This window comes from Agelaius phoeniceus, chromosome 34 (genome assembly GCF_051311805.1).
Source record: "Agelaius phoeniceus isolate bAgePho1 chromosome 34, bAgePho1.hap1, whole genome shotgun sequence".
Lineage (NCBI taxonomy): Eukaryota > Metazoa > Chordata > Aves > Passeriformes > Icteridae > Agelaius > Agelaius phoeniceus.
Window position 1 is genome coordinate 166,079 of NC_135298.1, and position 23,298 is coordinate 189,376.

A 23,298-nucleotide genomic window follows, 5' to 3' on the forward strand; every position below is an offset into this window, starting at 1 on the left:
ACATTTTGAAGCACAAGGGAGGAAAGGTGGAAAAGGCTCTGCAGGGGTTGCAGTTATAGATCTATAAAGTTCATATGTGTGAAGGAATGAACACAGTATTGAACACACTGAGTATGACAGAAAAATGCAACAAAGCACTAACTCTGAGAGAAAAACAACACTGCAAGCAATGCCAGGGCACTGGGTATTTCTGCATTTTAAGCAAAGAACTTTACAATATCTTTAATTTTCCTTTTCCTGTCCATTTTGGAGAGCGCAGCCCAGCCCGCCTCGCGCATTCTCCTCATGGTTTTGAGTTTCAGAGCAGAGCCTGGAGATTTCACACTGGATGGAGCTGGGGTCTAGGAAGGAAAATAAAGCCATCCTTTAGTTTCAGTAAACAATCTGATTAACTGCTTGCTTTAATCTTAGGAAAGGCTAACATACCTTTTTGGGTGCTGTGGAATGTAATTGTGAAGCTTGTGGATAATCTTTGTACAAATTTTTAAACATTTCTTCTTCCCAGACTATGCTCTAATAAATGAAAAAGTTACTTACTCACACTATATTAAAAACTACTTTTTCTTTCCCCCTAAGGATATTAAACTATGAAAAATTAAAAAATTAAGATGTCATTATAAGGCAAAACAGTTCAATAAAAAGCATGTTAATTTTGTACACACAATTCCAGAAAGAACCAATCAATTAAAAATGTACCCATAAATATTGGCTTGAATGTGGAAGCCCAAACTGTTTATTTTCATTCTCAGAGCCAGCAGTGAGCACAAAGAAGTGCTCAGCACAGGATTTGCTCTCTGACTCTTCCCAGGAGGTCAGTGTGCTCAGAGCTGTCTGACTGAGTGTCCAGCTGCACAAGCACTTTCTGCTTTTTCCTGCTGCTCTGCTCTGAAGGCAGGTTTGTGCTTCTTCCACTGTGCATTTTATCCATTGGAGGAGTCTTGATAGCATATGTCTGGGAAAGAAAACGTTTCTATTTTTAGATTTTATTTTATGGGGCAAGAATGGAATCTAAAGCCAAACTCAGGAGCCAGTTTACAGTCTGAGTGTCCAAGAATTCACCTGAGAGAAATGGTGGAACTCTTCTCTTTCCATCCAAACACGAAGCAATGACCCAAACAAAGTGGGGTGGGGTGGAAATCGCATTTTTGATATTATTTTTGTTGCCAAATGAGGAGAATGAAGGGGAAGCTATGGAAGAGCTGAGTTTCATGGCACATTGTATTTCAGTTCTTCATGCTTATCTGCAGAAATTCAGGTTATTCTGAACTGTAGCCACTACATGTGGACCATATCAAACATCAAAGAAAATGGGAACAAACAAAACTGCAGGGAAAGGCTTTCAGAGAAAGATTGATAGCTATATCAAGATTGGTGTTACTTAAAATAGTCTTTTCACTAGAAGTTAAACTGAGAAGCATTGAATGGTCCAGTGCAGTCCTTTTTCAGACAGATAACATCAAAGTGGTGCTGGATTCCATTGCTCCAATATGAAAACCACAAGTGAACTCCTGACAGGGAAGAAGGGTAAGTTCTGCAGTCAGGACTACTTTGATACTTTGACCATTTTTACAGCTAGATCAGCTTTGTTCTCTTCCATAGAGGAAAAGTGCCTTTTCAAATGGACACGTTTAAGACTAAGTAAAACAATTCCAGAGACATAAAAAAATCAACAACTGAGCAAGAAAAATTACACAGTGGGAGCCCTTCCAGAAACTGCTGTCTAATATCTCCATGGAATGGTAGGACCCTTTAAAATCCCTTCTTATCCCAGGGGGAAAAAAAAATCATCTACAGAGAAGTAAGAAATACAGGCAGAAAAATGCAACAAGAAAAATTCACTGTTAGGAGCTACAAAACTTCAGTGTTGGACTGCCCAAGGGGCTTCCTGCACTGAAGGAGATATTTTTTATTTTTATCTTTTTTATTTTAGGAATATAATTTGGAGACTTTCTATTTTTACATGAGTAGATTCACTGTATAGATCTAAACAAGGTTTAGGAGTCCCAGGAACATAAATTTTTATTTTCTTTAAAAAGTTTGAAGTCAAAAGCATTCCAATGTCTTTTGTTGAATGCAAATAAATTATCATGGCACTTCAATTGATTCTACACATATAAACACTACCAAATTCTAAAAGCAACTAAAAAGTTGAAGTTACCTTGTGTTTCTTTTCACTTTCAGGAATCATACTGTGAGAGTGCTCTTTTACAAGATTCTCCTACAAAAGAGTTATGTGACAGCAAGGAAATATTTCTTTGAATTCAGTTGTTAAAAATCTTCTTGGTGTAATTACAGAGCACAGTCTATAATCACAGACTGTTACAAAGCTCACACAAAAATAGGACCAGGTTTAGCACAACCCCAGCATTCAAAAGTCACTGAAAAAACCCCTACAGTTTAGGGAACTTTTTTGCTTTAGCTAGTTAAAGTTAACTAAAATAAAGGAGAGTTTTGTTTTGTTGTTAATTTATATATAATCTATAATCACAGAGTGTTACAAAGTTCACACAAATATATGACCAGGTTTAGCACAACCCCAGCATTCAAAAGTCCCTGTTTTTCTGTTCAGTTTCATTTCTTATCCAACTCCTCCCACAGCACAGGCCCAGGCCCACCTCTCACCCCCACTGCTCAGTGAATAAAAAACTCCACCTTCTCTTCAATTTCTGCTTTCAGTTGTTCCTTAAGGGAGGCCAGTTCACTTTTCAAACATGACAGCTCATTTTCCTACAAACCATTAAATAAAGGACAGGGTTAACTATGCACAGCCCAGAAAAAAGAAAACAGTCCCAAGTGAGACAGTAATTAACAGGGACACTCATTGGTACACAAGAGAATTCTATTTGCTTTTCAGCCCTATACTTGAAGCTTTGCTTTAGCTTGTTTAAAAAGACTGAAGCACTATAAGAAACAGGAACTTGATCAGAAATGTTCAAGGTAAGACCTTAAAACACTTGGGAGAACAGGGCTGAGAGGGCACAATCGAAATATTTAAAACAAAAGTTTCCTATTCCAAGTGGGAAGTCAGAGCATGACACACTATCTGCAAGAGCAGACACAAACACACTGCTACTCCAATTCATTTCTAGAAACATTTGGAGTTTTTAGTGCCCAGAATAAGATCTGCTGCAGCAGCTTGGGTGGGACTGCTACTGGTAAAAATTAAAACCACACTGGAAAAGTTCCCAGAGAACTGTCTCTGGTGGGAAAGACCCCAGAGCACAGCAGGAAAAAGAAACTCTCTAAGCAACCTGAAAAAAGATTTTTAGAAGTCACAAACTGACTGAAGATCACATCTTTTGTCTCTCTGTGCTGTCGCTGGGCAAGAGGCAGGGATTGGGAAAAAAGGTGTTTTAAAGGTTTATTTTAATTCTCATTACCCATTTTAATCCTATTAATAATAAATTTTTGATGCTATTTAAGTTTGAATCTGCTTTACCCTCAAAGTGTTTTTCTCCTAATCCTTATCTCAACTTGAATTTTTTTTCCCCTCCTCTGCTCAACTACAGCAGAGAAAAATGAGTGAATGTTTTTGTTGTGTGTGCCTGGCCCTTAGCCAGTATAAAACCACTCCACAAGGACATCAGCCCCTTCACTGAATTACTGAACATTGGAAAGTACTCCTTACCAGTGCTCTTGCTGATGAGAACTGCTTTTGCTGTTTCATTTTATAGACTTTTAACTCTGCATCTTTTTCTTCAACCATTTTATCATATTCATTCTGGGTTAAAAAAACCAAACCAACAACAAACTCAAAACATGTGACTAAATGTTACAATTATAGAGTTATCCAGTCTTAAAACATCATTTTTTTCAAACCAGGCTCTTAAGATTCAGAAAGAAAAGATTCATTGATGCTTCTGCAGAAACTGTAAAATAGAAAATGCTCAATTCAAGTATTATTTTGTGGACTGGCAGAGAGTGCTTGATTTCTGTGCAGCAATATGTGCTCAGCACTAAGAGCCAGCTGTGCCATCTTTATTAATGTATCTGCTAAAGATATTGCAAAATAGAGGAACAGAAAGGAAAACTAAAATGTGTCAGGCTAAACTGCTGACAGTCACTAAGGCATCTCAGAGAAAGAGGCCAAACTGATACTGAAAAATATTGCACTCAGATGGTATCAAAGGAAGCCTGAACTGAAAAAAATCTAAAAATCCCAGAAGTTTAGATGAATGGAATTTATCTGCCCATAGGAATCTTTTGAAAATCTTCAAATGAATTTGATTTTAGATGATGCAAAGTCCAGCATGTGTTCAGCTTCCTTTTCCCAGATTCAGGCCTGTTTCTGCTTTGGAAAGGTCATGAACGTGGTATCACAAGTTATAAACATGCTGTTAACATGGTATCACACACTGCAAACCACAGCAAGCAGGAAAATCTCTTCCCTTGTGCTTTTCCATCAGTGCCATCATCTCAGTTATCTTGTGCTGACATCTGGCATCAGTTTCTCTCTGTATCATTGCTGTTTCATCACAAAGCAACCTCATCTTTTCTACCTGTCAGTAATAAATTGCATTTCATTCATCAACATAACCATATATTTCTTTTTAATCCTAATTTCTTCTTTCCCCTGTGGGTGCAAAGTTTGCAGTCCCACTTGGGCTTTATTTGCTTTTAAGATCCCTTTCAAATCCCTCATCTTTTCTGCAGATTGTTAAAATGGGCAAGATCAAAGGTACAGCCATGGCAGGCAAGTTCACTTCAAACCAAAAGGCCATTTCAAGCACTCTGCCCTAACATTTCTTAGCATTGCCATCAAAAAAAAAAAAAGTGAAGTGTGGGCAGAAAAATACTAATATGGGAGAAGTTATAATCTAATTTAACTATGCTGACTTTATATCAAGGGTGGAATTTCTTTGAACTATATCTTGAAAGCAAGAAGTTTTAATGGAGTTCTTATTTTCAAAGACATATTCAAATACGTCAGCCTAAGCACCTCATGTACTGAAGCTTTGCTCACAGGCATACACAAATTCCATTTATGTCTGAAATGGAAGAGCAAGGACTCTGGCCAATAAAGCTTCATAAAAACATTTTAAATTTAAAAAATTAAATTGCAGTAAAAATTAACACCTCTCACCTCTTCACGAAGTTTATTTTCATTTCCTTTTCTTGTTTCTATGTCTTTTTGATAGATGTCAACTGCTTCCTTATGTTGCTTGTTCATATTTTCCATCTCTAACTGCAATTTATTCACCTTTTGAGAATGCAGAATTGCTGCTGTTATTTGTTTAGGAATTACTGTGTTAATGATTTTTTCTTACCTCTTGTTTTTGAGCACAAACACACTCTTACTGTTCAGGTATATGATTAAAGTGTTTCCTATTTAAAAGTTCAGCTTTTTTCTTAATAAAGAGTTGAACTTTGGCCTGAAGTGAGTTGGAAAATACTCAAAGAAAGAATGGCAACAGCCCAGTGGGGAAGACTGCCCTAAGCAGTCACCCTAAATGCTGTGAATGCCTCAGAAAAAAACAAACACAGATGGAGATTTGATTCCCTCTCTTGTAAATCTGTATCAGATTTTCACAGCTTTTATGGTACATTTTTCTCCCAGCTGTGCATCTTGATTACAGTTTTTCCTTTTAAGGTTATCATATGAATATCCTCAAAAAAGTCCACTTTTCTTCAAGTGCAGTACCCAAAGCTGGACACAATATTCCCATCAGAGGGATTGCCACTGCAGAGCACATTTAAAGAACAGCCTTAAAAAAGTAATATATATATACATATATGTATATGTCTTTTAAATGCTTTTCTGTTACAATGAGGTTGCTGAACCCTGTTCAGTCCACTATCAATAAAAGGAAAAAAAAAAAGGAACAGATTAGAAACATCATTAATTGCAATGTGAATCCATCTCTTAAATGTCCAACAGTCAGTGCCCAATGATTAAAAATGGAAGCATCTTCTAAAAACTGTGAGCTCATTCCTGCAAAGTCTGTATCCCAGATCCCAAAGCAGCTCAGAACGTATTGAACAAGTATTATCATTACTTACAGTGGCACTTAAAAACACTCACCTCATCTTCTACAGGATGTTATTTAAACCTACCTTCCCTTCATAAGTATTGCTTTTCTTGCTTTCTGCAGTAAGTTTCTTCTTTAACACCTTATTCTGGTGAAATAAAACAAAACAAGCACTGTACCTTAACAAGTAAATAGAATTATGTAATGGTTTAACTGCATCAAGAAATTCCAGCTTTCATCAGGCAAATAACTCTCTGTTGTGCAGCTCAGGTTCCAGAACAATTCTTCAAACAAATGAATGTTCAACTCATTTCTGTGATAATTACTGTTTCTTCATGACCTTAAGAAAGGCTCCTCCTGAGCAAGAGCAGGGAATAACAAATGAGGTGCAGAATGGGAATTACAACTAAGATGCTGCTGACAGAAGGTGTGAAGATGTCATGACAAAAAATACAAGTTCTTTATTTTTACAGTGAAGTTACTACAGTTTGTGCCAGTGCAGAATTATTTTCTACTAGTGGTAACTGAGATACTTATTACAAGTACAAAAATAACACTATGCAGTAAATGAAAAATGAAGTTTATTAAAGATATTATTTTTGTAATTGCTCTTTTCAAATTAAGGCGCATTTAACAAATCAAGTGATTCCTGAGATGACTCCCTAATTTGCTCAGGGTTAGGATAAGAAAGGAGAATTTTTAAATTACATAGGTGTATCTAAAGATATCACAGCAGACACAAACCTGCTGAAAAGGCAACCCAAAATATAATGTGTTTATGTATTTGTGAAATGAAAATCTCTCCCCACCTCCTGCTGCAACTCTTCAATGCATTTGGTTTTATTTTCCACCTGCTTCTTTAAATTGTCCATCTGAAAGAGAGATTTCAGACATTCATTAGTAAGTTCTACAAATGACTCCCTATGTGAGCAATTCCTGTAAATGTTCTCAAACCTGCACTTGCACCAGTCTGGTTTGTTCCAATGGGACTGCAACACCAGCTGACATGTTAGAATAATCAGAGTTTTAGCCATAAAGTACCACAAGATGTTAATTAATAGAAGTGAACCAGTTCCTTAGTGGTTATGGAATTAAGAAAGAAGAAGGAAAAAAACCCCAATATCTTCACAATTTAAAAATACACTTGTAGGAAGTTCCCTACATCCATGAAAAAATAAATTGTCCCAATTATTTTCTAGAATCTTCAGTGGTTTTCCTTTCTTGAAATTTCATTTTCAGTACTCTTCACCTGAAATGACAATTGTAAATCTTTGACTGTTACCATGAAATTTTGAAATTTGCTAAAAGCCCCAGGTTGCTTTGAACCAATAGAAAGAAAAGTAGAAATGTTTGAATCTATTTAAGCTAAAACTCACACTACATATAAAAAGCTAATCCAGAGCCCATCCATCACTGTGTGGGTATATGAAAAATCAGAAAAGCAGGTTCTCTGTTTGCCTGAAAAGAACCAAATCTTTAATATGAAACTTGCAGCAAAGAGTGAAGATCCCCGTGACTGTGCTTGTCTTTTGAAATACCAGGGCTCAGCATGGGCACACACAATGGCACAGCTGGCAGCAGCTGAGAGAGAAGAAACCTCTGGCAGAGATCACATCCCCCAGGCAGAGCTTTGCAGAAAAATCCCAACACAGATTTTACATTTAATGCTCTCCTACAGGTTCTGTAAGATACTTTCATGACACATGACATACATTTTCTTCTCTTTCATCCAGTGTACTTCTCATCTCTTCACCTGTCTTTGCCATTTTCTGCTTCAAAGACTCCAGTTCATTTCTAAGTGCCAAATTAACAAGCATTAGTAAATATTTCCTTCTTGCCTTTAACTTATTTTCAGTACTTCTAATAAACCCTTCTTTTATTTTCTAAAAAGAGCTGCTAATGTTGATGGGAACTTCATAAGCTGCACAATGAAAATGTTCTTAAAATGCAGCAACATGCCCAGTAAGTCAATGTGTGAACTGTCCATACTTTTTTGAAGTAGGAAAAGATGTTCCAGCTAAGCCAAGGAAAATACATCCTCACCTGGACTATTGCAATGCAGCTGTGAAACATGGGAGCTGCCTGTCTATTGAACTGGTGATACAGAGAGTAACTCTTACCCAGTTTTGCCTTGTCACATTTAATCCATAACCTTCACCTTCCATTTTCATTGCCTTCTCACCTGAGGTGTCTAATGCACAACAAGACAGCTCCTACTATGTAACACAAAATGATGGCAAACACTGTTCCTGCAGCAATTGGTATTTCTGATCTGAGAAAATTTCTACTTGGCCAACAGCAATTCTGAATAGTTTCTGTTTAGCTATATAATCTAGAAAAAACATTAATCAAAAAATCCCAGAAAGCAGCATTTGAACACAACTAACTATTTGAGTCTACTTCCTTTCACAATATCAGTTATTAATATTTGTTTTTACTTGCCTTAGCTGGCTATTTGCCTCTTCTAGATTTTCAACTAACTGCTTTGTATTTTCTTCTCTTTTCTTACTATCCTAAATAAAGACCCATGTGTCAGCAAAGAAATAAAATTCAAAGTGACTTCTTAAAAAATTCAAAGACATCCAAAGCACACTGACCTGCCTTGCTCACAAGTGGAAATACACTTCCTTTCCAACTCAAACACAAAAAACAGCTCAGGTACTCTACAGACCCAAGTCATGTTGCAGCTCATCATCTAATTTGTAAAACTGAGTAATTTGTCAAATTGAGTATTGTCCTTTCATGAAACCTGGAAGTTTACAACTTGCCTCTTGTTGTTCTTGCAGTTTCTTGACTTCTGCAGCCACAGCATTTTTCTCTTGTGCTGTTTGTTCTTTCTCTAGTGAAAGCTTACTGAGATACACTGTTAGTTGTTCATTCCTTAACCTAATTTCAAACAAATGGCCAAGAGGAATAAGAAGATGCCTTTTGAAATCTCCTTTTAAATTAAACATACCCATTATCAAGTCTTATTCCATGCTGAAAGAAGTCCAGGCCTTTATCTACAAATATAAGCTTTGCAGCAGAGTCAGAGAGATGTCAAAAGGTGACAGAAGAAGGAAAGAAAATCAGAGTCAACTTTTATATAAATCTCATGGTTAGTGAAGATGATGTAGTTCAAAGCAAGATTAACCATGAATTCAGAAACTTTCTCTTCTTGTTAAATAAGTCAAAGAGATATGGAACAACTACATATGCCATAGAATACATACAAATAGAGAAAGTGGAATTTAGAAATGTAAGTCTAGAATTAATGGCATATATGTGGTTCAAAAGTTTGATTAGAAAACAATCCTAGTTCATTTCACTGTGGATTAAAGCAGCTCCACCAAAACTAATTAAATATTATATTTTCAAAATGGTCATACACCTCTTGTTCAAGATCTGTTTTCAGAGTCACAAGCTGCTTTAAATAATCTTGTTCCTTCTCAGCTGTACTTGTCAGCTGTGCTTTCAAATCCTGGAATTCTTTCTGCAAAATGAAAAGGAAGAGTTTTGAGTATCCATGTGCAAACTCCAACTGCTGGAGGTTATCAGACATGAACTAAGAGCACAAGGCTTTCAGAAGAACCCAACAACATCCATGGCATGGATTATCCAGGTTGGATCTTTCCAGTCTCTGCTGGGATCTGGAAGTGCTGTGAGATAGTGAACTGTGACACCAGTGCTGTTCATGTCTGTCCCCTGCTGTGAGTTCAATTACCTGGGCTGCAAAATTAGGGTGGGACACTGCTCTGGGTGCTGTTTCTTATGCATAAACTTGTGTACAAGTCATGATGTGTAACTTCACTATTTCTAAAAACATGTTACTATTGCCCTACTTCAGACCTCTCTCATCTGGAGAGCATTTTCATTGCTCTCTCCACATTTTTCTCTCTCTGCATATTTTCTACAGTAGCCTCAAGACTCTTCTTCAGTCAAAGTCCTCCAATTTGCCCATTTTAGAAAATGAGTGAAACTCAGTTCAGAACACAATGCACAGATTAGAACAACAAGCAAACACAGTGAAATGCACACCTGATTTCCCACTATCTTAACTTGAGTTGATATGGATTCTTGTTAGGCTTGTAAATCTAAAATCATAATGAAAAGAAACCTCTGTTCAGAGTGTATTTCATATAGCTGAGACTTCTGTGACAGAAAATGGGCCTGTGTCACAGTACAGCAGGGTTCACAGAGGCCAGAGCTAATTACCTGCCTGTAAGGAAGAACAAACGGGAAAACTTTATATCCACAGGGAGTGGCATTTGAATGGGCATGAACAAAGAAGGAAATAACCAAAAACCTTGAGAAGGAAAACCAAAACCATGGGAGACAAGAAAAACCAAAAGCACAGGAGACAAGAAAAATAGTGGCAATAAAAAGTTCTTTAAAGAAAACACTGAAATTGTGTGTGAGAAAGTTTAGTAGAAATGTTAAGGTAGACTAGATGGTGTTTATTTATGACATTTAAGATACTTACAAAGCAAGAGGAATTTCATATGAAGAGCAAATGCCATGAGATTAATAAAATGAATATTTACCAGAGTTTCTGACAGCTCTTCAAGGTGCACTTCTTTATCACATTTTACTTTAGTCATCTCTTCTACAGCACATGGAATGTAAAATTAATGGAACAGAAATGATTTTTCAGATTTAGCAGGCAGTATAAAACATTTACCCCTTTGCAATACCCAGTTCTCAAAACTTGTTGGATTAAGTTAAGAAGCCGAAAAGCTAATTTATGACTTAATCTAAATGTAGACTTGAAAAATGATTCAGACATTAGCAAATCTCTATCTGAAGAGAAACTAAATATTTATCTTAAATAAAATTTAGAGCCTTTCTATGTTTTCCACAATTATAACTTCAAATAACCATGGACTGTTAGACTAGAGTATTCTGCAAGTATTGATGCACCTGCATTGTTCCAGAAAAAAATCTGAACTGCTGAAGGTACCACATGGATCTGCTGAGAAAGGAAACCAGTTGTTACTGACTTCCAAATGGTTTCTCTGTGCACATTGACAGTGCTGGTATTTTTTGCAAGTTCTCAGCAGCAAGGCAGAGCTCTCACTCTGGGGACTAAGGAGCACATCCCTAGAAAGCACAGGATATCACATTTATGATATTTAAAGACAACCCCTGCCAGCATCATTCCACTTCCAGCACGGGGAGGGTCCCAGAAACCTCAATGGGAGGGTTTTATCTCTGCTGCAGAAGTCACTCCTGGCACCTGCAGTGCTGCTGCTCTTAGCTGGAAACCAAAATTACCTCCAGAAGAATTCATGCAGGAATGGTCTCACTATTGGAGCTCTGCACAGCACTGCCCTTTGGCTGCTGCCAGTACCAATGACCCCCAAAGAAAAGGGATCAGCTGAGTCAAAATAAATTCAGGCATTCCTGATAGGTACAGGTACTGTAAAATCATTTCTCCACCTACTAGAGACAGTCCATTTCCAGACAACAGCAGAAAACATTTTTATTACTGCCTGGCTCATTTTCTGCCTTTCTACAAGCCTTACCCAGTTCAGCAGATTTGTTTTGGAGCTCCAAGGTAAGCAGCTTTGAATCATCTTCATATTTCTTTAATCTAAGAAAATGGTAAATTAAAAACCCCAAATGTAGGGTACAAAGCACTCACTGCATTTGAAACTTCAAGGACAATAAGACAAAGTCTTAGCACAAGCACTTTGAGAACATTTACCTTTCAACAGGCAGATGATCTATCTGCCTGCAGCACATATCAAATTACACTTTTACAACCTCAGAACAGTAGACATAAAAGTAAACAAATATATACCTACAGAAATCTCTATTTCTTAAAGACAGAATTATGAAAGTTGGAGGGGGCAAAAATTTACTTTTTATAGACCAGTATCAACTATCACCAACAAAAAAATTTACATTCAATTCTCTGCATTTAGACCACTGTGTGGAAAAAACCTCCAAATTTAGCTTCATTTCCAATTGTTCTTGATTTTGTCATAGACTGCAACCTGTAAGATCACTCTTGGAATTGAAACTCATTAATTTACCTATTTTGCTCTTCTTGCAGCAAGCTTTTCAAATTGGCAACAGAAGTCTCCAACTCCTCTGTCAGGGCTGCAAGCAAAGCCTTCATTTTTTTACATTCTTCCTCCTGCTCTTCCTTTTCTCCAGTAACCTGAATTAACGTTTTCACTCTAGTCTGGAGCTCAGTTTCCAAGTTCTTTTGAGTAACCTTCAAGACATGATATCATTTCTAAACATGTTTTGCAACAAACAGCTACAGCTGTTTCATGTCTAAAGTATCCATAATTATTTATGCAAATACTCCTCTAGTCTATTTCTACTGTAAAACTATAAGCAAGGGGTACCTCTGCCTTTTGCAATGACATTTTAGCCTCTTCCAGCTCTGCCCTCAAATGTTCTTTACTGACCTGGGATTCCTTTAACATTTCTTCATGATGCACTAAACAAAAAAAGATGTTAATATTTTTAAAAATAGGATATTTACTAAAAAGTACTGCTAAAAATGGAAAATTACATACATTTGAAGAATTTAACAAAGACCAATGGTACTGACATCATATACTATAAAATAATAGATAAAATTTGAATATAGATGGCTTAAAAATATTGAAAATCAAGTTCTGAAAAGTAAGTTTCCTCAGTGACATCTGCCTGACTGTAAATTTGCAAAACTGAAGCAACATATTTTCCCCTTGCAATCTTCCAAAGCTCTCAGTGCTTGACTCACCCTAAAAACGACCCTGCCAGTCCTGCTCCCACAGGAGCAGCTCCTGCTCCAAACAAAAATAAGGCCTTCAAGGCTCCAAAATTCTGCTGCCAACCAGCAACAGAATAAAACTATCATGACCCTGTTTCCTATGCTTCTATAAACAATTACATCTCATAAATAAACCATCATAAACAATTACATTTAAATTCTATAAACAATTACATTTAAACACAGCAGGCAGAACTCTTACATTTTGCTTCCATTAAGTCAGCAATCTTATTTTGTGACGTCTGCAGCTGAGCCTTGATGTCTTTTATGACATCATCTTTTTCATCTCTCTCTATGGTGAGAGCTGAAATCTAGAAAAATGCAAGAAATATCATCATGAAGTCTGGAAAAGGGACAGATGTTAATTTTCATTTGTACCCCAGGTATGATAAGCAGACATTTTGCTGTCATTCAAGTTAGATTAGATAGATAGATAGATAGACAGACAGACAGATAGAAAATATTTGGCTAGATATAATCTTAGCCAAATATTGATCAAGTCACATTACTCTAAAGAAAAAAGTTCTCCAATTCAAAATCAAACCATAAATTCCAGTAGACTAAAGGTACTGAAAGATCACTAAACTTAGCAGAATTTGACTTAAATGCAGCTTCAGGTGTTATTTTGTCTTTTTTACTAATACCCAGAAACACTTCTTGGCTCTTGCATTGCCCCTTTAGTCACAAATAAAGCTCTACATATGAGATGGTAAAATGAGCAAACCTGCTTTTCCTTTTGACTGACTTCCAGTTTGCATTCTTTTTCAAACTTGTCCACTTTTTCTGCTTCTTCTTTTACTTTTGAGATACAGTAACATCCACAGTTAACATTCTAGCTGAAATGTACTCCAAGTTCAATACCACTTCCACTTTAAGATTGCTTGGAATTGTACAGCTGTACCATTTGTTTCCCAAGAGTAATTGTTGAGGCAATGTTTGATTTTATAATCAAAATACAAACAGAAAAGAGCATGTGAAAATGAAACAGGAACACACCAGGCTATACATACAGAGAGAGAGCATTTAGCTAAAGTTTCTGTAGCTATACACTAGTGCATTATCATTTAAATAAACCAACTATGTGAAATAAGTATTGATCTCTAGACTGTATTTCACAGACAAAACTTCAATGTTGAGTGACAGTTTGAAAAATAAAGTTCCAAATTTGGCCCAGTGGAACAGCAACAGAAGGGGCCAGGCAGTGAACAAAGGCTGCATGAATAAAAGAAGGGTCCCAGTGTCTCAGGGTGACCTGCTCACCATTCCAGCCCTTCACATCTGTCTGCCCTGGCCCTGCATGTGGAACACAAGCTATGAAGTACAAAATTGAGCCAGCTGCATAAGCACAATAAACTGAATTCTCACATTTGAAACTCATTTCCAATCTGTCGTTCTCTGCTTGCACACGAAGCTCTTCAAATGCCGCTGTCATTCTCTAAAAACAAAATTTAATATCCGAAGTTCAATACTGGAAACCCTGGAACTTCTCCAGGGGCTGCTGCCCACCTCAGCCATTCTGAGGAACCAGCAGGTGGGTGGAACAGAGCCCAGAAAGAAGCCAGAAGTTGTGGCAGTGACCCAGCACTAAGCACCCATCCCACAGATCACAGGGATCCACATCCCACACACTGCTGCACTTTCTCCATTGAATGTGTTTTATGGAACACAAAAATCATTCTTGAAAAGGGATTGAAAGCCCAACTTCCTGCATCACACATGACATGATACCCACACATGATGGATACAAACAGTATCCCAACATAAACATGGAACTCAGCTCAGCTCACATAACTCACATTCCTTTCATCAAGCCTGGCCACTTACTTCTATGTTGCTATGAAGTTCCTCATACAATTGTATTGTTTCTGCCTTTTCCTGTTCATCTATCAAAGCAAGAACATATGAGAAAGTTTTTCTTTTGAACAAGAATGCCAGCTGTCCAAGTCATTATACTTAATCAGCATAAGGAATTTAAAAAGGAATTACCAGCTCCATTCTTATTAAATAAGTCCTTATGAAACATGGTGCCAAAAGTCACAGGATTTAGGGAAAATGTGTAGTTCATTGAAACATTAAGCAAGCTCAGCTTTTAAATTTCCTTCCTAAGATATTTTTTTCTGTGAAAAGTGTAATTCTGGATCAGTTGATGTGACCATATTAATTCTTATAGTATTAATGCTGTTGAATAATAATGTATCAACACTGTTAGTATTTCTAAACTGTAATCTAGGGTTTAGCACTGAATTTCTTCCTATCAGCAGATACCTATAACCACAGAGCTGTCATTAGAAAACTGCAACACTCCATGTCCATATTTTCCTTCTTTCACTTTTGTAATTGATACTATTTTTTCCCAAGAAAACAATTAAAAAGAGAACAGTAAAAGAAACAGCTATCAAAAAAGAACAGTCCATTCATATACAAGTGTTTGTAGAATTAAGGCTAAAAAGAAATAGACACTTCTTAAGTATCCAGGATCAAGTTAGTAAAATTCTAATGATTAGAATAACAATTCTAAATTGCATATAAAGTAGAACTTCCAATCAAGAACATATTTTAAAACCACAAGAATTTAAACTGCATTAAGTTATCCAACTGTTCTGGCTTGTTCAGTTGCATGAGAAGAATTCCAGTTACTCATTGTACCTTGGGGTTAAGACCTTTTCTCCCCATAAATGTGTGATGGCTGAAAACAGGAAATGTCAGCTCTGGAAATTTGTTAGAGAGTGCTGGGAATTTAGAGTAGATTCTACTGCCTAAAAACAGGCATGAAGGGTCACTTCTTATGTCTTAATATATTCTCAGTGTGTGGGTGGCCCTGCAAACCTTCAATGGGCTGAGCAGCCTTGAGGAGCCCTGCCCTGCTCTGGAGCGGCTGCCAGGGCCAGTCAGGGCTGTGGGCACTGCCTCAACCCTGGGTCACTGTTTGGGCACCCAAAGAGCTCCCAGGCTGGCACCTTTCAGCAAACAATTTCACTGGCTTCAAAAGCCCTCTGCATTCAGCATTACACACCAAAAGTCTGTTAGACCTGGGGCTTCACTTCCAATTTTGTGAGCCACTTAAAATTCACTTTTCACTCTGAGAGCCACATCCAGTCGATCCCAACTGGAGAACTTCTCTGAACAGCACGAGAAATTTCTTCCTCTTTCTTCTGTTTGTGAATTTAGAGCAAACTAGAAGTACATTTACTCTGATCAATAAAAGCTAAAAAAGCATTTACGTTTGCTGGTCTTCTCTGTGAAGCGAGTGCAGGTTTCCTTGAGCAGGTTACACAGATGCCTCGAAGCAGCAGCTCTAAAGGAGGGAAAAAATATCCTGTTTGCACAGGAGTGCACAGTACTTTGTGTGCCTAAGGAGTAACAATGGAAATGACCTTCAAAATTTCACAGCTACATAAAACTGCCCACATGGAAACTGATTATTTCCACCACAAGAATATATACTTGGTTCTATTACTTACTCTTTCAAGAGATCTTTATTTTCACATATCTCATCTTCCAGTTTCAAATGGAGTTTTTCATTTTCAAACTAATTTCATAGGGAACAAATGCAAAAAGACACTGTTATTGAAAAATAGATTAGAAATGCACTTTGACTTCTCAAATCCCTCATGAAAAAGTAATTTGGGGCATCAGTAGACAGAAGTCTGTTTTAGCTGGTATTACATGCTGAGTTATCTTTTGCATGAAAGATGCAATCATTAATGAACAATAATTTACCAGCAAATGAGACACTTACAGGTATATTCTTCAGACAAACACTGACATGGGACAGGTGCCTGCAACTTCTCAAAATAATCATTTTCTCAAGGCACAAACCAAACTGCAACAGTCTTTAAGATTTAATTGTATCAATAATAGTGTCATACTGAATCAGGAAGCGCTTAACTTTGTTTATTGAATGTATACTATACAATACTGGCCTGCAGTTCTTGAATGGCTTTATTCTGTGCTTCAATAGACTTTTTATTTTCCTGGAACTTTCTTTCTTTCTGGTTTAATTCAGTTTCCACAGTCAGTTTCCACTGCTTGATCTTCTCAGCCTCTTTGTAGAGTTTTGAGAACAATTCATTCATTGTTTCTGTATTCTATTGAAACAGGTTCCACAATTTAATCTCAAATACTATCTAATTAATAGTACATAATATCTAATTCCTACTGTTGTAGATAATGTATTTATCTCTTAGAAACATCACAAGAGTAATATTTTTCTACAGATGGTGATAGAAGTTGATATATGATCAGGAGCCCAAGTTTATGCACAGGATGCACAAATCTTTGTGCATCCTCTATGTATGTATCAAAAGGCTTTACAGAGCACACAGGAGAAACAAATACAATGAAATATCCCAAACCCCCTTCAGACATCACCACATAGATGGGCTTAAAGACATGGATAACTGCAGTCCACCAAAATCAATAAAAGTTTTGCCAGAATTATCAGTGAAGCCAAAATTCCTTCTAGCAGGTTCTTCACACCATTTCTGTCCTCTCCTTCTGACAGACACTGCTGAGTTAAGTAAAAGCAGCTTCAGAGACTTTGCCCAAGAGTACCTGTGATCTTGCCATGAACACACACAGAATCACAGAGTCACAGAATAATGAGGTTGGAAGAGACCTCTCAGATCATCGAGTCCAACCTCTGCCCCAACACCTGGGCTATAGCACCAAGTGCCATGTCCAGTCTTTTTATAAACACATCCAGAGATGGTGATTCTACCACCTCCCTGGGAAGAGCATTCCAGTGCTTCATTCTTCTTTTGGTGAAAAATTTCCTCCAAATATCCAACCTATCCCTCCCCTGCTGTAGCCTGAGACTGTGTCCTCTGGTTCTGTCAGTGCTGCCCGGTGGAAGAGACCGACCCCACCTGGCTACAACCTCCCTTCAGGCAGTTGGAGAGAGCAATAAGGTCACCCCTAAGCCTCCTCTTCTCCAGGCTAAACAAGCCCAGCTCCTTCCAACGTTCCTCACAGGGCTTGTGCTCCAAACCCCTCAGCAGCCTTGTTGCCCTCCTCTGGATGTGCTCAAGCACCTCAACATCCTTCCTAAACTGAGGGCCCAGAACTGGACCCAGCACTCAAGGTGCAGCCTCCCCAGTGCCCAGCACAGGGGCAGAATGACCTCCCTGCTCCTGCTGCCCACACCATTCCTGATGCAGGCCAGGAGCCATTGGCCTTCTTGGCCACCAGGGCACATTGCTGGCTCATATTCAACGGGCTGTCAGCAGCACCCCCAGAGCCCTTTCTGCCTCAACACTGTCCAGCCACACTGTCCCCAGCTTGGAACGTTGTGGGGGATTTCTGTGGCCAAAATGTGGAACTCAGCACCTGGACTTATTGAACTTCATGCTGCTGCACTCTGCCCATCCATCCAACTGATCTAAGTCTCTCTGCAGAGCCTTCCTTCCTTCCTTCCTTCCTTCCTTCCTTCCTTCCTTCCTTCCTTCCTTCCTTCCTTCCTTCCTTCCTTCCTTCCTTCCTTCCTTCCTTCCTTCCTTCCTTCCTTCCTTCCTTCCTTCCTTCCTTCCTTCCTTCCTTCCTTCCTTCCTTCCTTCCTTCCTTCCTTCCTTCCTTCCTTCCTTCCTTCCTTCCTTCCTTCCTTCCTTCCTTCCTTCCTTCCTTCCTTCCTTCCTTCCTTCCTTCCTTCCTTCCTTCCTTCCTTCCTTCCTTCCTTCCTTCCTTCCTTCCTTCCTTCCTTCCTTCCTTCCTTCCTTCCTTCCTTCCTTCCTTCCTTCCTTCCTTCCTTCCTTCCTTCCTTCCTTCCTTCCTTCCTTCCTTCCTTCCTTCCTTCCTTCCTTCCTTCCTTCCTTCCTTCCTTCCTTCCTTCCTTCCTTCCTTCCTTCCTTCCTTCCTTCCTTCCTTCCTTCCTTCCTTCCTTCCTTCCTTCCTTCCTTCCTTCCTTCCTTCCTTCCTTCCTTCCTTCCTTCCTTCCTTCCTTCCTTCCTTCCTTCCTTCCTTCCTTCCTTCCTTCCTTCCTTCCTTCCTTCCTTCCTTCCTTCCTTCCTTCCTTCCTTCCTTCCTTCCTTCCTTCCTTCCTTCCTTCCTTCCTTCCTTCCTTCCTTCCTTCCTTCCTTCCTTCCTTCCTTCCTTCCAACAGATCATCACCAGCTCCCAGCTTAGTGCCCTCTGCAAATTTACTAATGAAGGACTCGATGCCCTCATCCCCGTCGTCTATAAAAACATTGAACAGAACTGGTCCCAGTACAGAGCCCTGAGGGACAGCACTGGTGCCTGGCTGCCAGCTGCATGCAGCACCATTCACCATCACTCTCTGGCCCGGCCATGCAGCCAGTTCTGAGCCCAGCACAGAGTGCTCCTGTCCAAGCCATGGGTGCAGCTTCTCCAGGAGTGTGCTGGGGGAGACAGTGCCAAAGGCCCTGCTGGAGTCCAGATACACAACATCCACAGCCTTTCCTGCATGCACCAGGTGGTCACCTGGTCACAGAAGGAGACCAGGTTGGTCAGACATGCCCTACCCTTCGTAGAGCCACGCTGGCTGGGTCTGATAGCCTGGCCATCCTGTGAGTGCTGTGGGATAGCACTCAGTATGAACTGCTCCATTATCTCACCTGGCACTGAGGCCAGGCTAACTGGCCTGTGATTACCAGGATCCTCCTTCCTACCTTTTTTGTAAATGGGTGTCACACTGGCCAGTGTCCAATCATCTGGAACCTCAGCAGTGAGCCACAACTCTTGATAAATGATGGAGAGAGGCTTGGCAAGCTCATCTGCCAGCTCCCTCCTCACCCTGGCATGGATCCCATCTGGACCCAGGGATTTACAAATACCCAAGTGTCCCAGCAGTTCTCTGCTCACACACGCAGCAGGAAGGAAAACCACCACCCTTGTGCCCTTAGAACACCTTGAAAGTGTCCTACAAGCAGTGCTGGGCCAGTGGTCGAGGCAGGGAGAGCAACACACGAGCCCAAAGGGCCCTTTGGTTCACTTACAACACCCCCAAACACCATCCTTGTTTTGGCTGCATCACAGTTTTGTTCCAGTCCTGATGGTACTTTAATAGCTTAGCATTAAAAAAGTCTAAAAAGTTGTCAGGGATATGAAAATCAGCAGGGAGAGTGCAAGAAATGGGTTTTATTTTGTGGTAGCAAAGAGTGTTTTGTAGCTGCAAAGTACAGAAGCTATTGCAAAAAAAATGAGCTGGACTGAGTTGTGCTAAAGCAGAGATCTGCTGGTAAAGACACTGTCAAAAGAATCCAGTGCTTGAGGAAACCACTCAATTCATTGTTTCACAGATAAAACAAAGCCAGACAAGGCTGGAAACCACTGAATTCATTGTTTTACAGATAAAACAAAGCCAGACAAGGCAATGGGGATAATCTACTTCAGTTTTCCAAAGAATACTCTGACTTCAACCCTTCTGCCCCTCAACAGAATATTCAGAACCAGTTCCACAAGGATACTTAAGTGTTTAAATCTTACTCTAATTAAAGCTCATGGACTTCACAGGCACTTCAAACAAAGAAAGAACAACAGCAATATTGCAGTCACCTTAATTTTTAAAGATTTGTTTCCAGGCATGTTCACTAAATCACAAATATCTCCTCTAAGTGATTCAGCTTTAAACAGGAGACAGAAAACATTATTCCCTTTTAACTACTTCCTTTAGCCCTGAAATATCTACTGAATGATGCTTTAGGCACTGTTTGGGAACAAATTCAAAAGACCCCAAGGAATTAGATGTGCAGAGTTGATACTTAGCTGACCTCTTCATCTACTTCAGAGCAAAGTTTCACTTGCTGTGAAATTGTATCTGAAACATGAAGAGATTTTGATCAATGTCTTTCTAAAAACTGTAACAGTGAAACTGTATTTAACAGTTACAGATATGAAACTGTGAGACTACTCATGAAAATTAAACCTTGACAAGATATAAAAATCTAAAGAAGGTGCATGGCAAATGTTCCAATCGTACCTGAATCAGTGATTTCGCCACGGTTCGACACATCAAATGGCAGCTTAAAGTCATCATCTGAGCATCTGTTCAAACCCTGCACAAATTTAAACATTAGTTCCTTATGGATAGATTTGTAAAGAAGAATTATAAAATCCATAAAAAATCCCTCCAGATGATGTGAAAATAGAATTGGTCATTAATAAAACAGCTGCCTACAAATTTCAAAGCCCAAGGTATTGGTAATGGCTTTGGAACTCACTTCTTCCTGCCCAGTGGTTGATCAAACTGTTGGTGTCCTGCAGTTTGATTTATAGACTGTGGCCAAAGGGGAGCTTTCAATGCAGGGAACTCAGCAGCTCCTGCCTGGCTGGGCCCTGGTGCATGGCAAAGGACTCAAGGAGACAAATTACTTTTTTGAAGACCAGTAGTTGATATTTCTTTCTTGCTTTGCTTCCAAGGGCACTTCTAAACTATATCTGATTATGTTTCAGCATGAAAATACCCTTTTACAAGGTTTTTAAGTCACAGAGGTTCATCCTGTAAACAGCTAACTCATCTGCTGTCAGAATGTCCCATTTCAATCTCAACATATTTCATAAGGAGCTTCAACATGAAAAAATAACTTGTTGAATTCCCATAACTCAGTGTGGGGACAGAACATTTTCACTGCACACCTGATCTGGTGAGACCAAGACACCAACACCAGTGCGAGCATCTGAGCGGGGCCTGTGGGAATCCATCAAATCAGAGGGGTTTGGGAAAGCTGCAAAAGGCAGCCTCAGAGGCAGCAGAACTGTGATTAGAGCCAAGCAGGAGCCATGAGATAGGTCAGCAGAAAAATTATTTAAAAAGTAGAAAAGTAAGGGCAAATAGAACAATGGTCTGTGTATTAACGCTTGTCTAGAATAACTCCCTAAGTTACAGAGAAGTTTATCTAGCGAGATATTAGGAAGTTCTAAGCTTAATAATGGAGCTCCATGCATTGTGTTTTAAGGCTTACAAGCAGCAGGTATTGTATTCAAAAAAGGCAAGCATTGTTTGAACCAAAGGTACCTGTGCTTACAGTGGTACTGTAAGAACTACTGTCAATATGCTTTTGCTTTGTGTGATTGGTCAAAAACCTTTGAAAGTAAGTTGTAACATTAAGTTCTTGGTCTGCTGCCTGGGATGTGAGCTGCTGACATCTTCCCATTGTCATCACCATGTAATGAGACTGATGCTGGAAAAGAAAACAGCTCAAGGCAGTTCCTCAGCAGTCCCGTCCCGTTTGTGATTTGTACACAGACCCCGGCCGGCGATAGAGCCCTGCTCGCTCTCTGGGCTCAATTACCCACATCAAGCGCGGACTTACAGCACAGAGCGGATGCTCGAGAAGATGATTCCCTTCAGTTTTGATGGAAAACAACAACAGAAGTCTTTGAAATTCAAACCGAAGATGTCTGTGCATATACCAGAAATGAGTAGGCAGGAGCCGTCTCGGCCCATGCAGGGGCAGGTGTGTGTGTGCTCCAGCCCGGGGCTGTGCCGGGGCAAGGGGCAGGTGTGTGTGTGCTCCAGCCCGGGGCTCTGCCGGGGCAAGGGGCAGGTGTGTGTGTGCTCCAGCTCGGGCTCTGCCGGGGCACTCCCAGGGCCCAGCACTGTCCCCGTGTCCCCGGGGAAGGGCCCCTGCGCTTTCCCCCCGTCCCCTCCTCAGCCGCGGCCTCCAGAGCAGCACAGCCCGAGGGGCGGCCGGGCAGGGGGGGTTTGGGGCCGCCCTCAGCGGCCCCGCGGCCGAGCGCTCACCTGGGATCTGCCCGCAGACACCTGCCCAGCGCTCAGGCGCGGCGGCATGAACAATTTAAAGCGGTTTTCCTTCTCCATGGCTCCGATAAAAGGGCGGGCGGAGCGGCCCCAGCTGCCGGCGGCCGCTGAGGGCGGGCGCGAAGGGCGGGAAGCGGCAGCGGCCCCTCAGCGCGGGGGCGGGGGCGCCGCCTAGCGGAGCTCGCGGGGCACGGCCCGGGCACGGCCCGGCCGGACAGAGCGGCGGCCGCGGGGCCATCGGCGGGGCCATCGGCGGGGCCATCGGCGGGGCCATCGGCGGGGCCATCGGCGGGGCCATCGGCGGGGCCATCGGCACCATCGGGGCCATCGGCGGGGCTTGCCCGTCGCCCGTGGACGCCAGAGAGGTCTCGGGGCAGCCCGGGGGCCGGGCGGGTTGGCGATGTCGCCGTGGTCGCCGGCCGGGGGCAGCACAGCGGGACTTTGGCCGTCGCGGGGAAGGCGGGAGAGGTCTGAGGGGAAGGGGAGGTCCCGCCTGTACCGGGAATAACTGGGGGAGCTCAGTCCTCCTGTGTGAAAAATGCGTATTTTATGATTGGCTTTTCGCAAATATTCAAATGAATATTATATGTGTTTATGTCAGAAAGTTTTGCTGTATTAATTTTCTTAAGTAGTGTGTTAAATCTAGTTTTAGGGTATAACATAATGTTAAAATAAAAACTATGCTATGTGAGATACTTTTTTTTAAAAGAAAGGACTTGCAGCGAGATAGCAGCCACAGGACACCTAAATCTTTCAGAGAAAGAGAATTTATTACTTTCCTATCAGAGGAAACGAACTTCTTCCTGCCTGCTCAGTCCTGAAGATGCCATCAGGATTCAGAGGAAGAAGTTGACACTGAACAG

General features: G+C 40.4%; 1 pseudogene; it reads right to left on the reverse strand.

Moving 5' to 3' along the window:
* Positions 1-197: 197 nt before the first annotated feature.
* On the reverse strand, positions 198-22,539 carry LOC143696378 (synaptonemal complex protein 1-like; annotated as a pseudogene).
* Positions 22,540-23,298: the final 759 nt, after the last annotated feature.